The sequence below is a fragment of the Aulonocara sp. 'chitande type north' Nkhata Bay genome, linkage group LG18 (assembly GCF_057382095.1).
Source record: "Aulonocara sp. 'chitande type north' Nkhata Bay isolate Kocher_YH1m ecotype deep benthic linkage group LG18, A_spYH_male_GT1.1, whole genome shotgun sequence".
Classification (NCBI taxonomy): domain Eukaryota; kingdom Metazoa; phylum Chordata; class Actinopteri; order Cichliformes; family Cichlidae; genus Aulonocara; species Aulonocara sp. 'chitande type north' Nkhata Bay.
This window is the reverse complement of record NC_141361.1, coordinates 9825668-9843783: the sequence shown is the minus strand read 5'-3', so window position 1 is coordinate 9843783 and position 18116 is coordinate 9825668. Positions and strand designations below refer to the sequence as shown.

Below are 18116 nucleotides of genomic sequence, written 5' to 3'. Positions count from 1 at the left end.
CCGACATAATGAAGGGATTCTAAAGGCTGTAGCTGAAACTGGAACACCGCAAAAATCACTGAAGAGTGAACTGTCTGGGTGTATAACAGTATTCAAATTGGCTCAGATTATGGTATTTAACAGCGCTCCCTTGATAACGGGTGATGAGGCAAGCTAATTCTCCTCTGCATTCAATGAGGGTGACAAATTGTGAATCAGAACCAGAGATCTATACTAAAACATGGAGTCCCTCGTTACGGTAAGTAAAGCCTAACATGGTAGCTGCGGTTTCGTTTGTTTGCCACGTGAAGTTCCACATATCTCGGCCTCGTGTGCACCCTTCGCGCCCTCTCCTCTCCTACTATCTTCCAAATATGCCGGTGCTCACTCATTCAAATCTCAACCAAAAGGAAAATATGACATAATTGACAACAAGACCAAGCCAACGTGGGGGAACTTCTTATAAGAAAATATGCCTCAAAGCGGTCTCCTCACCCCTGAAAATACGGCGCATATAAATAGTTTAATTGGAACCAAATTGTCAAGCGGGAGACAGGTTTATATTCGGTGTGGAGCGTTATCGCATCCTTGCACCGGCGGTGGAATGGATTTTTTTTTTTTTTCTGCAGGAAGAACATCTGCTTAAGTGCGCTTCAGCGGAACTCCCATCAAGACACGCAAAGGAGGGGCACACAAAGAAAGGTTGCAGAAGAGGAGGAGAGCAAACTAACTGAATGTAGCATCAAAAACACACGTTTGCGGTACATGAGCCAAGAGCACCTGGGAGAAACTATAGGCATCTTTTTTTTTTTTCATTTTAAAACTGGCCAGCAAGTCCAGCATCACAGAAAACATCAGGCAAAAAAAAAAGGCTTCAGGTTTGCCTCTGGGCTATAAGGTTTCAGAGCGATAATAAAGGTACAGCTGCTCTTTGCCAGCGGGATTCAAAAGACACTCAGAGACTTCCAGAGCCCTTCATGTCAGGAAGTCGCTCACTTGCTCTCTCTCCTGTTTTACTGCAGCTCTGACCTTGTGGTTAGTTTATCTAAGCACCATGATGGCTGAGGGCTGAATGTGTGGTCAAGTGTACCACGGATTAGTGTCTCCTTTAATAGCATCTTGGGCTAATTCTTGTGGCTGATCGCACAAGCTCCTCCACTTGGCATGAACACTTTGGGTAAATTGGCTGTCCCACTGCACTACCCATCAAGCCAACCGCAATGAACGCTGACAAGTTAGCCAATCTTGCGTTGTCTAGCTGCCACAGAGTGCTGGCATTTTCTGATCAAGGACAACCTGAGTTTGAGGCTCAGTGTGACATTTGTGCTGGTAAAACAATATCAGTAGCCAATTAGTGACTTTTCAGTGAGGAGACATGCTTTTAAAGTGGACATATTTTAAGGATCCTTTACATAATGTTGAATATTTATCACCAGAAAAAACCCAGAAATGTCGCTTTTTATCAGTGGAACACTAAATGCCAGACAAAGCTTTTCCTTTAGTCAAGGTAATATCAACCAGTTAATCATTTCATCAAATTTGTGTGGGAGTAAAGTTTTCAAAGCCATCACGTCACATTTTTTGCATAAATTACACTTTATCTCCCAGATGTTTCTCCAAACTTCAATCTGAAATAAAAACTCAAAAGCGCAACAATTAAATGTCTCAAGGTTTCAAACTAAGCACGCCCCTGTAATAAAGAACGACCCAGAGCCAAGGAGGTTAACTTCCAGAAAGGTAGCGGCCTTTGTTATTATACCTGTTTGTTTGTCTCGTGGTTATTTGTCATATATCGGTCTTTTATTTTCATTTAAAATTATTGATCTGGGGTGCCGGTTTGTTAAAGGTTAGAGAAGTGAAAGGGTCTGAGGAAGATTGCAGATTCGATCCATGAACTGGCATGGTAAATGTGAAAGCTGCACTTGTAGCTCGTTCATTAACACTGCTGGAGTGTCTTGGAGCAAAACATAATTTTCAGCTACTCCAGTACGCCCAATACATCAGGCTCCGGTTGTTGTTAGCTACAAAAACATTGTGTGTAAATTAATGAAAGCTAACAAATAAAGGCTAATCTCACTCTTATGGACCATAAGGCCTAAAATGCTTTAATCATGATTAACAGGCATTCTACATCTTAAATTTAAAGCTCCACTAATGTATACAAATTATTTGAATTGTACAGTATACGAGCATGCTGACGTTTTTAGCACAGTTGGTCAAATATTAATCAAAGAAAAGTTTGGCTTAATTAAGTTGAAGGACCATGTGTGTAGAATTTAACTGCAAGAGCATAATTTATCAATCTTTTAGCAATATCTCAAATCGACTTAAACCGTTATTATATGGTCAGAGGGGTGCGGTTAGAAGCAGTGGGTATTAAGATGGATGCTAGAGATATTACAGTATTTGAAATGAGTTATTAAAAAGTTTGTGGTTAACATATTTTATGATACAGTCCAGTGTGGCGCACCCAAACCATCTGCTGTTTGAAACTGGTTCATACAAGTGCTAAAGAGTCACTCGCCACTAGAATCTGGCTCCAATAATCCTGGGATTCAGATACGGCTGTGCTTTTTACCTTTGAATCTCCTTAGCAGCAAAGTTAAAGGAGGGAAATGAAGTTCATCCAGAGTTTAAACTGTTAAGTCAGGTTAAACACTCAAGCTGCAAAAATAAAAGGAGAGACCTATCTATCCTTAGCAGACGTTAAGTTAAACTCTGTGGTTTGCTGCTCTTTCTTTCCCTCCTCACATCCACGCCTTCCCTCACCAAGCTTAGAGCCAGAGTAAGACACGGGTATTTAAAGCAACACAATTTACACTTTCCCTAGCCAGAAACAAGGTGAGAGAACGCAAGGGGAGAAGGCTGACTGGGATATCAAGTCAATGGAATGAGGGAGGGAGGAAGGAGGACACAGAGAGAAAGATGGATGGATAAGAGTATGCAGGGTGGGTGATAAAACGAGGTGGGAAACTGTGCGCGTGTGTGAAAAAAAATGAGAGGGAGGGGAAAGAAGGAGCTAGTGAGACAACAGAGGAAGTGAGAAGCGCTCGAGAGATCTCCAGTGACAAAAAAAGAAAAACAGAGAGAGAGAGGGAACAACCTGAAAGAATAATTCCACATTTTTTTAAACATATGGTTTATTTGTTTTCTGTCAGAGAGTTAGATGAGAAGATCGCTATCAATCTCATGTGTGTGCATTACATATAGAGCTGCACTGCAAACTTGTTCAGTTTATCCAAAGAGAGACAATATACCAACTAAAACCTCTCTTCTGTTACAGTTAGCTGCATTTCATATCACATTTAATTACGTTTTGGGCGGTTTATTGTGAAAATGTATTCATGCGCACTGAGTTTGGATATCATTTTCAGCTTGTGGTTAACTTCAAAAATTCAAAGTCAATCTGTGAAGATGTCTAGACAGAAGGTACTTATTCAGTCAAACACAAATTGTTCACACAGTGCTGAAGAAGAGTGTTGCCATAATGTTTTGAATGTTGACAATGAACCGTACTCCCCAGGCTTTACGTTAGAATGAAATTAAGCAAACGTGTTTTTTCTTTGCCTTTACAAACTTCTGCAAACAAGCAGCTTTAATGATAAAATACAATACTGTGAGGCTTAAGTTCATCCTGTATGGCCCAATGTTAGCCTGGTATCTATGTATTTAAGCTAAACTACATAAATATGTATGAATAAGAACAGGTGAAACTAGTTTAACCAGGTCCTGACTTCAGCTCGGTACCACACACAGACTCACACACACACACACACACACTGGATTAATTTTAGTCACCTTATTTCACTCTCTGGAAGTGTGTTTCCCAAAAAGTTTGAACTACTGCCTTAATAAGAAAAAAAGTTCCCTCTTTATTCCTCCAATTTCTCTCCTTACAAAGAACAGACAGTGAAAAATTCAAACCACCTTGCACATCTCCATGTTCACCCTCTTTTTTCCTTCTTACTCCATCTGTCTCCCTCTAGCTTCTCCCCCCTCCTTCTCTCCATCTGCCCTGATGTCCTCCCTGCTTTCCTATCGTCCCCCCTCACCTCCTCGCCCTTCTGTCAAGCCTCCTTCCCCTCCTCCTCTATTACTGATCAACTCGCTTAATTCTCCCCATCCTTAATTCCTTGTTTTCCTCAGTTTTTTGGTCCCCCAGGGTGGATTTACGATGTTGTTGCTAATTAACTCAGGTTAATAAACTTTATTTACTGTTAAACAACTGTGTGCGGGTGTGTGCGTATGCGTGTGAGAGTACCTTCACATGTAGGTCTGGTCTAAGTGCGCATTTGTGTTTATGTGATAAGATTTTTATCCTCATATTTGCGCACATGTGGTTTATATTTGTAAGCAGAGCGTATTTGTTGCTTTGCAGGGAGGTAATTATCTGACTGTGTCTCAGTATGTGCACGTCTGCGCGTGTGTGTGCGAGCCCCGAGAATCTTATTATCGAAGATGTTTGCATGCTAGTGCGTGTTAGCGCTCAAGCACACAGTGGTATTTGGTTGTTTTTTTTTGTGGCTAGGAATATATCTGTTTGTGCACAAATACGTGGGAAGAAGCGTGTGTATCTGTGTGATTTATGAGATGCTTTTTATCTCCATGTGGTTGAGGCGAAGTGCATGTGCACGTTACCCTGTGCATTCCTGTGCGTGTATCCATATTCCACTGCAGCTGCACTGAGTCCAAGGCTATGGTGTGTGACAGACACAGTCATGTGTCATGGTGCCACTGATGCTGTACACATTTGATGGGAAACTCAGCCAACAATGTGCGGGTTGATACAGCGTGGTATGATACAGGCCATTACACACACACAGAGGCATCCACTTGCGCAGACTACAAGAAAGCTGACCCTCCCCCCAAACACACACACAAACAGCCCTCCTCCATACAGACACACCCTCACGTACTCACCACTCACCCCCAAAACTGTACACAGGGGCATACACACACAAAAAAGAGTTACACATCTCTCAGGCACACACATCAGACACGAGGACATTAATGGATAAAAATGTGCTTAATAAAGAAATGCAGCATTAGATACAGCTGGACTCCAGAAGGGGAACATGCGAAAAACACATGCATGCACACTCTTTCCCCATAATGCACAGAGGACACATTCAGAAAGACATACACACAAACATACACCCACCCTGACAGATACGGAGCAGCCTCCCCCACACCATCCATCTATGCCCAGCTGTCCCAACTACCACCCCCATCCCCCTGGGTAAGTGTGTGCATATCCGGGACTGTAAATATGTGTGTGTGGGTGTGTGTGCCCTTCTGCCCACCTCTACCATCCACAAGTTTACTCCTCCCCAACTATTGCACCCCTCACTCCACCCTTTAACTCTCCACCATTACCGTCCGGCTGTTACGACTCACAAGATGCAGATTGAATCTATTTTCTTTCTTAATTCCTGGTGAATTAAGAAAAATCTGCAAATCATAACAATTTTGTTTTTTTTAAAAGAAGCAGACCCCCCATTCATGTCTGACTTATGAAATGCAGATCGTTTGGAGCAAAAAGGCTCTTTACAGCTTTGCAGTCTTTAACAGAACAGCGATTGTTGCAATCCTCATTCTGGTGCCACATTATTTGGGACCGTGAACAAATTACTTAAAATTGTCAAGGGATGTAGATGAGTGTGGAAGTAAAGGGGGGGAGTGCTGGGTGGGACTGGATGTTGGGATTTAAGGACCCCCTATCTGCCACCTTAGGACAAACAACCTCCTTAGCCCTTAGTTTTTACCCCAGCCCGCCTTTTTTCTTAATCAGTCCTACTTGTGGGGGATTCTCTGAGCCCACAAAAGGCCCCACCACCTCCCATAAAGTACCCCTCCACTACCCTGCCAACCCACCCTCCCTATGTTCCCTGTCAAACATAGTTAGCTCAGAAATCGGGCAATCCCCTCCTTACCCGCATCCTCCACGAGCTAGATCCCCCCCATTCACACGCACTCACACACCACCACCATCATAGCCCAGCAGTGTCTGCAGCAGTAGTCAGGCGCCAAGCCGGCTGCCCCACCCTGCCACTGAAACAGCACTATGAGAATGAAAAGGGAGCGCAAGCAGGGAGAGAGGGAGGAAGGGGGGATTCATTTTGCAGAAAAGGGCTTCACTGCTGACAAAAGAAAAAGAATAATGATTTGCAAGGAAGAGAAAGACAGAGAGAGTTGGGATGGCGAGAGAGCAAGACAAAGATAGAGAAAAGCACAGGGGAAAAACAGGGAGAAAGCAAATGAAAGAGGGAAAGGGAGAGTGAGAGGTGAGCGAAGGACATGGCAGAAATAAGCATATATAGATTGATGAGAGCAATGAGGAGAGATGACAGGGTGACTTAGAAAGGGGGCAAAAAGACCAAAAGAGTGGGAAAAAAGAAACAATGAGAGCAAGATGGAGGGAAGTAGAGCAAAGACAAAAGAAAAATGAGAAAGCTCACATACAGTATGGATGAAAAAAATGAAGAGGTGCTGACATAAGTGGTGAGGTGGGGAGAAAGAGCAGCAATAAACGGAGATAACTGTTAATATAGGATAGGATATTTTCAAATGCGTGACCACAAGAATATTCACACTTCTTGTTATCATTCCTTGTCTCGCTACTGGTTTGAACTTATCTCTTTCTAAGGTCACTTTACTAGTGCTTAAATTTGTTTCATCCCTACAAAATCAGAGTGAAATAAAACTTCAGTAGTCTGAGGGAGTCAAATCAAGTGGGTATCTTCCAAAGCTATGGCCTTTTAAGCATTAAATTCCTTCTCCATGTTTCCTAGGATAGTATTCCTATGATGGGAGCAATATTTTTTGGTTGTCACCAAAGTGAGCAATTGCTTGAGTGTTGTAGACCCAAAGAAGTCTCACACTCTCTGAATGTCACTAGTTTTACAGATATTTTAACAGGTCATAAATTTGCACCGGTTCAGCTAAGATTAGGTTCAGCACAGGAAAGTTCTGTACCCTATGATTTAAAAAAAACAAAACCCTACGCTTAACATCCAGATTATCAGATATTAACCGTACCCATCATCTTTCCCTTTAGGCACCTTACAATTTTAGTTGCCTAAACCCATCTGCACTTTAATCACTTATTTGAATGTTTCTCATCCTCCATCATCATACTTGGAATGCACAGCTGTCTGTGAAAGAAAGTGCATCATTTTCTGTCCTTCTCTTTGTATAAAAAATGTACAGGCATAAAAAACTGTGGCTAGCTTTGAGTAAAAGCTGTTCATTTCCTGCAGCTCTGTGAGCCACACAGATTTGTGGTTGGGCTCAGCCAGCAACATCAAACTGTAAGGCTGAAGAAACCAACCTCAGAATGTAAACACTTCATACTAATTTAAAATGATGAAAGCACAATTTGACCCCATTTTTTTGATGCAGTGGAGTAAAACTGAGTATTGCTTCAGAACCAGTATGCCTACTGTACATACAGATAAAATGTGCGACTTGAATCTGAACCTATACTTTAATGGCATATATGCTTTATTGAGTTGCTAATCAGGCTGAAACCCATTATTCAGCTGCTGTTTGTTACATCATAATTACCTCTATAATTATCTCTGCAGAGTTTCAATACAGCTTTGTCAGCTAAGCTTCTTTAAAAATAAATCGGACACAGTCGGGTTGGGAAGACAGAGGAAGACAGATGCTTTAGATTTTAAAGAGAGAAGCCCTGTCCTGAACCAGTACACCCACGATTTAAAAAAAATCCTCCACCACAAATCATCGCATGATATCAAAAATGGCAACCAAGCTTTATCTGTCCATCTGCACTTCCGCACACACACGCAGGAAGATAAAGAGAGTTAAATCTTTAATGCTTTGGCAAATGCACCGACTGCCCTTGCCAATAGGCCACTTAAAGAAATGAGTAGTCAATTACCAGAAGTCTGCCCTTTTGACTAAGATCACTGGACCTGCTATGGTGAGACTCAGAATCTGCTTTCTGTCTTTCTCTGTGCTCATCTCTCTGTGAAAGATGGGTGTTGTCTACCCATTTTTTCAAAAACAGCAATAACAAGAAGTCTGGAAAAAATGTGTGTACTGTTCTGGAAAACAAAAGCGTGCCGCAATCAGATACTTGGACTGTTAGATAAGCAGGAGAAGGACACACACACACACACACACACACACACACACACACACACACACACACACACACACACACACTGGCTGTTCATTTAATATAATTTACGTTTGAGTGAAATTACACCTTGATGATGTCTTAATGATGTCTCTGTAATGATTCTGAACAAACTGATTAAAAACTCGCAAACTTTTTGTTTTTTGTTATGAATGACAGGTTTTGTTTGATGTAAGGCACAACAGCAGAACACAGCCTGCTGTATTAAGCAACGGTTAAACATTACAGTTTGTAATATTATGACAGAGTGTAGCCTCAAAGTATGTGAACAAACTTATTTGTTAAATTAAGTTTAAATTCCAAAATGTCTAAATCTTAATTTCTCAGAAGACGAGAGTGATGCTCCCACATTTTTGGCAACAGTGTCTTGACTTTCAGGTCATATTCTCTGGCTTCAGTCTGTGTCCAACATCAGTGCTTGACCCTTATAAATGCTCTTACAGCTGAAAAGTATTAAGTCCCTGCAGCCAGGCTTTTGTGGACAGCCTCTTAGAAGAACGGAGGCTGGCACAGCTGCCGATTAGTTTCCGTCCATCCATTTTCTTAGCCACTTATTCGAAAACCAAGGCGAATTTAGAATCCCCAATTAAATTTATATGCATATATTTAGACTGTGGGAGGCACTTACAGGCAAAGGAAGAACATGATACAAACCCTTCACAGGAAGGCATTGGAGACGACAGTGCAAGTTTAGATCCTAGATTAGTTTATGAGAAACATGAAAATGTACTCTGTATGGCACAGTACAGAAAGGCAAGTACAGTCAAGCAAAGTCACCACCTTCAAACTCAGCAAACTCACTCTTGTGCTCTCACATAGTCACACACACACCTATCCGCTCGTAAAACCTTCTGATAACAGGAGGGACTTACAGGACAGGGAAAAGAAGGATTGGGCTCTCGATGTCAATGGAAGGGCCAAGATTTAAAAAAGGGGAATTCAGTGAGGAGGGTGAAGGAAAAGACTCAGCAAGCAGTGATGGAGGGACAGAAGGAGGACAAGATCGAGGAAGAGGGGTGAGTCAGTGAGCCAAGGGTGACGAGGGAAGATATGCTTCAAATTAAATCATTTGGAACAAAAGAGGGTTGTTGCCAAGCAACCCAGCCAGAACAGGGTTACCAGGGCAACAGAGATGACCCGAAGCTTGACCTAAGAAATGGAGTCGCCCTTGTCGTCCATCAGCATACACACATGGGCACACAAACACACACCTCCGCCTTGCTCTCCGTGCCTGTTGCTTTCAAGGTCCATCTGACAAACACAAACAGACAGAAGGTTTCTCCTGGAAAACGCAGAGCACAACCGAAATGTCAACCCGAGGTACAAACAAAGTGCAGTGCTTTCAATCAAGGCCAGTTTTAAAACTGAGTGGGGCCAGGGTTAGGCAGTTATGATGTTAGGCAAAATCAACAGCTAGTGAAGCACAACACAGAAATTGTACAATGTCCAAGATGAATAGATGAATAGATAGATAGAATAGATGAACATTGCTGTATGTTTCACAGGGTTTTGGCAGCAATATCAATATACAAACACTATTTAGAGCTAATGGATGGCTCCCAGATTCTTGCTTAGTGAGGGAAACCGCATATAAAGGCTTATTTAAGGACCTATTAAGAAGTTTAATAGAAAGGAGAATTTAGTTTAAAATTATGGTGTTACTTGAAAAAAAAATGCTAACAAAATACTGCAAAGCAACAAAATCAAAGAAAATGCGGAAAAAATTACTTGAAACAACTATCTGCCAACAGAACAGGACAGTTTCACTTATCAAATAAGGTAAGTCTAAAAAAAAAATCTTCAAACTCATACAATCAGGCTAAAAAAGTCAATTTGTTTAGTTACAAAGAAAAACATTGGGGAAAGGTTCTCAGAGAAAATTGCATATTGTGTTTAAAAAGCGCAATCCTTATTAAAATGATTATACTGGTACTTGAAATTGTATTGGCTTGGTTAAAGAAAGAAATTATTCTCAATGTTGTGATAAGTGGTGAATCATTATGAACAGGAATTGAGAAAGCTTTGGTTTCTCTTCAAAGGTCTTTTTTTAACATCGAGCAGAGCATCACTTCTGTTTTTGAAGAATACACCTAGAATACATCTGATATCACAAACTCATCAACTCTGCAGCCCATTGCACTCATGGTGTCACAGCTGTGTTACGCTGTTATGAAACGAAGTAGCAAATGCGTATTGAGGCTAACATGTTTAATTGCTATTTCACTAGCTGGGCCGATGTCCTCACTTTAGGTTTGACAGTGTTTTAGTAGGTAAAGGTGAATGCTTGGACATGAATTTAGCTGCGGTTTGGGGAAGGCCTCGAAGGGGATTCGCGACAGCTCCCGGGGGTGGCAGATCTCCATGTACTAAATAGGAGTAAAGAAGTTAAATAATTGAAAAGGTGAGGGAGTGAGGGTGGGGCACGTAAACGAGAATGAACAGCTTACAGAACTGAGGGAACCTATATAGATGAGAACCAGAAGGAGCATGTTTGGAGGCGCGGTCCCGCTCCTGAAATTCTGATACATAATCTCCAATACAGAGCTTCCTTTGACAACGACTTGGGATGCAAAACTACTTTTGTGCACTTCATTCTCATGATTAAGCAGTAATAACTGTAAATTATAAGAAGACCATTTTGGCTATTTATCAAAGTCAGTGGCTGAGATGATAAACACATTACTGCTGTTATTTTCTGTCCTGTGTTTTGTTCATTGGAACATGTGATTGCTGTGTTGTGGTATAAGAATGACAACTGAATATTGAATTCCACTGGATCATTATGTGCTCTTATTACACAGAGGTGTATTATGTATAAGAAATGAAAGGGATTGAGTCGTTGAAATAATAAATCCTGCCTTTGACAAAGTAATATCCTACTTATCAGTGCTGAACAGTGCACAAGATTTTTAAGGCTGATTGACCAATCTCATAACCATATATCATCCTGTACAGGGAGTGCAGAATTATTAGGCAAGTTGTATTTTTGAGGAATAATTTTATTATTGAACAACAACCATGTTCTCAATGAAACCAAAAAACTCATTAATATCAAAGCTGAATGTTTTTGGAAGTAGTTTTTAGTTTGTTTTTAGTTTTAGCTATTTTAGGGGGATATCTGTGTGTGCAGGTGACTATTACTGTGCATAATTATTAGGCAACTTAACAAAAAACAAATATATACCCATTTCAATTATTTATTTTTACCAGTGAAACCAATATAACATCTCCACATTCACAAATATACATTTCTGACATTCAAAAACAAAACAAAAACAAATCAGCGACCAATATAGCCACCTTTCTTTGCAAGGACACTCAAAAGCCTGCCATCCATGGATTCTGTCAGTGTTTTGATCTGTTCACCATCAACATTGCGTGCAGCAGCAACCACAGCCTCCCAGACACTGTTCAGAGAGGTGTACTGTTTTCCCTCCTTGTAAATCTCACATTTGATGATGGACCACAGGTTCTCAATGGGGTTCAGATCAGGTGAACAAGGAGGTCATGTCATTAGTTTTTCTTCTTTTATACCCTTTCTTGCCAGCCACGCTGTGGAGTACTTGTGTGATGGAGCATTGTCCTGCATGAAAATCATGTTTTTCTTGAAGGATGCAGACTTCTTCCTGTACCACTGCTTGAAGAAGGTGTCTTCCAGAAACTGGCAGTAGGACTGGGAGTTGAGCTTGACTCCATCCTCAACCCGAAAAGGCCCCACAAGCTCATCTTTGATGATACCAGCCCAAACCAGTACTCCACCTCCACCTTGCTGGCGTCTGAGTCGGACTGGAGCTCTCTGCCCTTTACCAATCCAGCCACGGGCCCATCCATCTGGCCCATCAAGACTCACTCTCATTTCATCAGTCCATAAAACCTTAGAAGAATCAGTCTTGAGATATTTCTTGGCCCAGTCTTGACGTTTCAGCTTGTGTGTCTTGTTCAGTGGTGGTCGTCTTTCAGCCTTTCTTACCTTGGCCATGTCTCTGAGTATTGCACACCTTGTGCTTTTGGGCACTCCAGTGATGTTGCAGCTCTGAAATATGGCCAAACTGGTGGCAAGTGGCATCTTGGCAGCTGCACGCTTGACTTTTCTCAGTTCATGGGCAGTTATTTTGCGCCTTGGTTTTTCCACACGCTTCTTGCAACCCTGTTGACTATTTTGAATGAAACGCTTGATTGTTCGATGATCACGCTTCATAAGCTTTGCAATTTTGAGACTGCTGCATCCCTCTGCAAGATATCTCACTATTTTTGACTTTTCTGAGCCTGTCAAGTCCTTCTTTTGACCCATTTTGCCAAAGGAAAGGACGTTGCCTAATAATTATGCACACCTGATATAGGGTGTTGATGTCATTAGACCACACCCCTTCTCATTACAGAGATGCACATCACCTAATATGCTTAATTGGTAGTAGGCTTTCGAGCCTATACAGCTTGGAGTAAGACAACATGCATGAAGAGGATGATGTGGACAAAATACTCATTTGCCTAATAATTCTGCACTCCCTGTATTTATTGGGATATGTGCTTGATGAAAAGTGTTTTGGGCTGTTTTATTATGACACTAGAGTTCCTCATGACTGGAAGAGTTTAGGGCTGAAAAATAAACGTGCGTTGACTTGGCTATTTGATGGACAAACTATATGTAATTGTGACACTGATGCTAGACTACATCAACCACAGCAGAGGATTTCTACCCTGAAATTCAATGTTATTTTATTTGTTTGCTTCTTTACAAAAAAAAAAAAAAATCATGTATGAATAGCATGGAAATCATTTGAGAAAAAATTCGGACGAAAAGACGAAGCGTTAAGCTGTCAGTACGCTTCACACAAAGTAAACATTGTGCAGCGTATAAAACATTCTCATCCAAACCTCTTTGACATTGGAAATGGTTTGTTTCCCCAGCGTCATTCAGAAAAAGTATAGCCTAAACATTTTTACCTTTACACATGGTTGCACATTGGTTACAATGTACAAACCACTTTGTTTCAGCCTTCAACATAGTATTTACAAGAGCAGCCTTTATAGTTTCAATCATCCCCCCTTCCAGTACAGACATGATCAAAAATCCACTGAAATTACTTTAGGAAACAGCCTAGTATGGTTTAACACTTCTGTTTTCTTAAATGCACAATTAAAAAAATTATTAGAAACCTGTTCGGATACACTCGTACTACAAATCGTGATACTTGCAGATGCTACTGAAGTTTCTCTGGTATCATGTCAACTCTCCTGTCTGGCTGCTTCCACTTGAAATCACAAATAAACGTGTTCTCTCGTCTCGTCATGTAATTGTTGCTGAAGTACATGAGAATGGGTGTTCGGGCTGGGTGTTTTTTTGTTTCGTTTCAGGCAGACCTTCTTCCTTTCTTCTTTCCACTCCTCTCTTCTCTGACTGCTCAGCAACATGACATGAAAGGACGAAGTGTTTTTGCAAGCGTGCTGATGATGGGGGGGAGTGTATGGGAGTGCGTGCACGATTGAGCGTCTCCCTTGAAATAGCACAGAGAGACAAAGCAGGGTTGAGAGAAGCAGAAATGTTAATGTGGACCAAAGTTTGCAGTCTGTGTAATGTGTATGAGTCTTTGTATTTCATGCAAGGCCTGTCTTCTCTTCGCTGAAAGTATGTGTTTGCAGGTGTACAAGAACTCTTTCTGCTTCGCTATCCCGACATGTTTCTTGTCTCGAGGGACCACTTTGAGAATATGTCTTCGTTGCTGTGTGTGTGTCTCTGTGTGTGTGCGTGTGTGTGTTTGTGTATGAGAGAGAGTGAGAGGAACCATGATCAACGCTCCTCTTCCCCATCATGTCTACTGGAATGCGTGTATGCCTTGTAACAACAAACCTCAACTAACGAACGCAACCCCCACGGTTTGTCACTCCCAATGAAGATAATGGAGATCAATGAAAAAGCAAGACGAGGGATGAAGAAGACAAAAAAGACGGGGAGAGCGGTGGCAGCTTCCAACAATGGCACCACAGACACAAACAGTGAAACAATAGAGCCTGGACAGTGGCGGTTTAATCTGCGTGTGCTATGAGTGGCGGGGTACCTCTACACATTGTCAGGGTGCCCCTTGCGGGGTAACTGACTAATTAGGGTCACTCCAAGTGGTCTTAACTGTAATGACTGCCTAGATTGGTAAATTGGCGCGGTCCTGTGACCATCTGGTGACGCCCTTGACAGAAAATATGAGGGCAGCACCTCACAGTATACGATGCAAATGTACACAGATGCACACGCGGCTGAAATGTTCTCTGATTTTTTTTTATTCAATATCAAAAAATGCAAATTCAAATCATAATATACACTCTCATTTATTCTGATTGATGTATTTCTACTGAATTGCATTACACTGAAATTAAATTATCACTTAGCTGGAGACCTTGTGGAATTTTTATCAACAACCCCTGGACCGTAATCATTTTACAAATGCGAGCAAGGCAGCATACAGCGCACACCTACACACTATAAATACATGCCACACAGAGGGCACTAGAAGATGGTGTTATTACAGTAAATATAGCAAATAAGTGGGTAAAGAATCAGGACAAGGCACTACTTATGCAACCAATAATCTTTTATGTATTAAAAAAAAACGTTTTATTCCTTTAATGTCTCAGTGTAACTGACATCCGTTTGACAGTACTTACCATAATGTATTCAAACTGAATTCATCTTTGCACAGCATTTCCATGTAAATTTTATTCTTGTTCTTCAAGGTAAAAAAGGCTCAGAGAGAACACTTAAAGCACCACAGATCACTAAAAGACTTTTCTAGACAATAAAACTCTTACCATCTCCTTAAGATCAATTAACCCATTACACTGATCCCATGGTAGGTTGAGGGCTCAATTATACTTGTTGGTAGAACAGAATAATCAAACTATAAACCCAAAACAAAATCATTTTAAAAAAAATCAGTAGTCTCTCTTTGTGCACATACAGTAGAGAGGAACCATCACTTTAAGCAACAGCCTAACTATCTGACACAACATATAATAAGGTAAATACTGGCTAGATCTATCATCCTGTCCCTAATGGGTGCTATAAATTTATATTATCAAGTTATATGTCAAGCTAAAAACCTGGAAAAACACCCAACACCCCCTGGTACATCGTCGTGCATGCAAGCACAGGTGGCATGATGGATGTACAGTAGACTGTGCAGATGTGTGTGCACTGCACCAATCAGTGTCATTTAAAAGGACCACATCAACAAATCTGCAACTGCCAGAAACTATGAAACAAATGTTGGAAATTTACCACTATGGATTTCATATTCATCCACTTCTTGCACTGCTATCGAGTTCAGGGATGCAGGGCGGCCGGAGCCTGTCCCAGCTGTCGTGGGGTGGGGTACATCCAGTCTATCACAGAGGTAGTTCCCAAGACACAGGGTATAATACAACATTAGCAAAGGTTGGCTGAAAGGTGGGGCGTGTTCTGCTGGTGGAGACTGCCACTGTCATGGTCCTGGGTCGAGCGACCCAGTGTTTGAGTTTTATGTATCTTTTGTATTTATTTGTGCCTTAGCTTAGTTCACCTAGTTAATTTCTAGATTGCTGTTTAGTCTTGTTGTCTCCCCCTGTACTAAGTCTCCCTGGTTCATGCGTCATGTCTGCGTGGTTATGTTTAGTTCATGTCATGTCTAATCTCCATGTTTCCTGTTTTACTTTGAAAGTCTGTACTCAATGTCAGTGTATTTAGTTTCACCTCTCTTGTCCTGTCGTTAGGTTCATGTGTGTCAGCTGTGCTCCCATGTGTGGCCACTTCCCCTGATCATCCCTCATGTGTATTTAGTCTCTGTGTTTCATGTAGTCTGTGTCGCGTCGTCTGTGTTCCCACCCTCCATGTTGTCACAGCCAGTCTTAGTATTCATAGTTATGGTTTCCTGTGTCTTCATAGTTTTTCCTAGTTTTACTTTCCCAGTTTAGTCATAGTTTAGTTTGTCACTGCGTTTCTGCCTTGTCACCAGCCACAATAAAGGCTCGCTTTCAGTTAAGTTTACTCCAGTCTACTCTCGTGTGTTCGCACCTGGGTCCACCACACACACCACCGCACGGTCTGCCTCCTCAGATCGTGACAGCCACGTGCCACTGGGATTTGTACTTGTCATATGTCAAAGTCACATCCCTATAAATGCCACGGTATGACTTCCCGCCAAAACACTGTAATAAAATGAGAAATCTCATTCAGTTTGCCAGTCAGTGGTTTCAATGTTGTCGTGGTTGTCTTAACTGTTTTCACACACCCTACTTGGCTCTTTCCTGAGAGAGTAAAATCTCACAAACTGGTATTTCAAAACAGAAGTAATCCAAGTTAAGCAGTCTGCATGTCTAGAAAATAGTTTCTAGTAAGAATCTATTCTCTTTTTTTTGTTGGATAATCTGACATTTTTCACACTGTACAAAAAAACATTAACATCCAATCCACAGGCTTGCACACTACATTTAATTCCCCCGGCAAAGCTACTGTACAGCAGCACATTACTATGATATACTTGCGCTCTCCATTCATACACTCAGTCCTGAATCTGAATCTTATTTAATGTCACGAGCCACATTTGCCTGGAGTGGAGCCCTACAAGCTCAGCTCTGAGAGGAAAGGACTGAAGTCATCTTTCTTTTCCTGCCGCCTCACTCTGTTTCAGCTTTCTCTGTCTCGCTTGCTCTGCCTCTGTATCTCTCCATCTCTCTCTCTGCTGTGATCACACCCACCCCCCTCTCTCTCTCTTCCTCTGTCTCCCTCTATCTCTGTTTCTCTACCTCTCTCTTTCCCTCTGCAGTCAGTGAATTCCCCCGGGTTCGACAGCAGGAGACTATTACACTCACAGACGGATTCTCTCTCCTCCAATTTCTCTCTGTCCTCTTCCTCCCAGCTCTGCCTCTCTTTCATCATTTCTCTCTTCCTCTCCTTCTCTGTCTCCTCTGTTCCTCCTGTGCTCTAAAGCCTCTATCCCCTTATTCATTCTCTCCATCAGCATGAATGTGTGTTTTTGTGCATGCACAGGTCTTCCCACCCTCCCTCCTCTTAGTCTTCTTTCCCTCTTCATCCTTCCCTTCCTCTTTCTTTTTCTTCAGTCAATATAATTGGCATCGCAGGAGTGCTCCCTGCAGAGTATGCTAAAACAGCAAGCACAAAAACAGAGGGAGAGCAAGAGAAGGAGGCAGAAAGGGAAAGACATAAGGATAAAGGCAAAAAGACAGAGAGAAAGCAATAGGAGAGGACAGAAAAGCAGAGAGCCTGAAAAGAGGGAAGAAGATATGATGAAAACGGGACTTAAAAGTGATGAGAGGGGAGGAGATATAAACATAGAGAACGGAGGGGAAAATGACATATAAAAACACAAGGAGGCAAAAAGAAAACAATGGCAAGAAGATTTCTGAGAAAAATAAGAAAGGGTTGAAAGAAGGGAAAATGAGGAGAAAGGAGGTGGATAAACAAGAGAGGAAGTAAGATAAGACAAAGCAGATGAGGTAAAAGTAAAAAAAGAAAAAAAATCTGAGAAGCAACAAATAAAGCAGGAAGCGAAAGAGCTGCTGTGACAAAATAAAGAAGAGACAAAAAAAGAATCCTGAAATAAAATTACGGGGTGTTCAGAAAAAGGAAGTAAGACAATGTGGAAATAAGACAAACAAAAAGGAATGTGAAGACAGAATTAAGATGCAGATGTAAGACAAAGGCACCTGCAGAAAAGGAAATGAGGGAGAAAAATAAGGGAGAAAAGTCTCAACCACAGCAATCAGCAACCAGAGAAACCAGAACGCATCCATTCAATTCCATTCAAAACCCAGCCAGCCACTCAAGGCAAACTCAGCCATATATATCCTCCTGACTAGACACACAAGTACCAAACCACATTACACTGCAAGACAACCATCCTGAAATAGCCCAGACCTCAGCTGCAGCAACAGCAGCAGCACTCTCTGCTCTCTCTGTCTCTACCTTTACAAGCTCTCTGCAGGT

General features: G+C 41.6%; 1 protein-coding gene across 4 annotated transcripts in view; it reads right to left on the bottom strand.

Moving 5' to 3' along the window:
* The window catches only part of cadm3 (cell adhesion molecule 3), a 115254-nt gene that overhangs the window by 75466 nt on the left and 21672 nt on the right, over nt 1-18116 (bottom strand). The gene's annotated exons all lie outside the window — the stretch shown is intronic.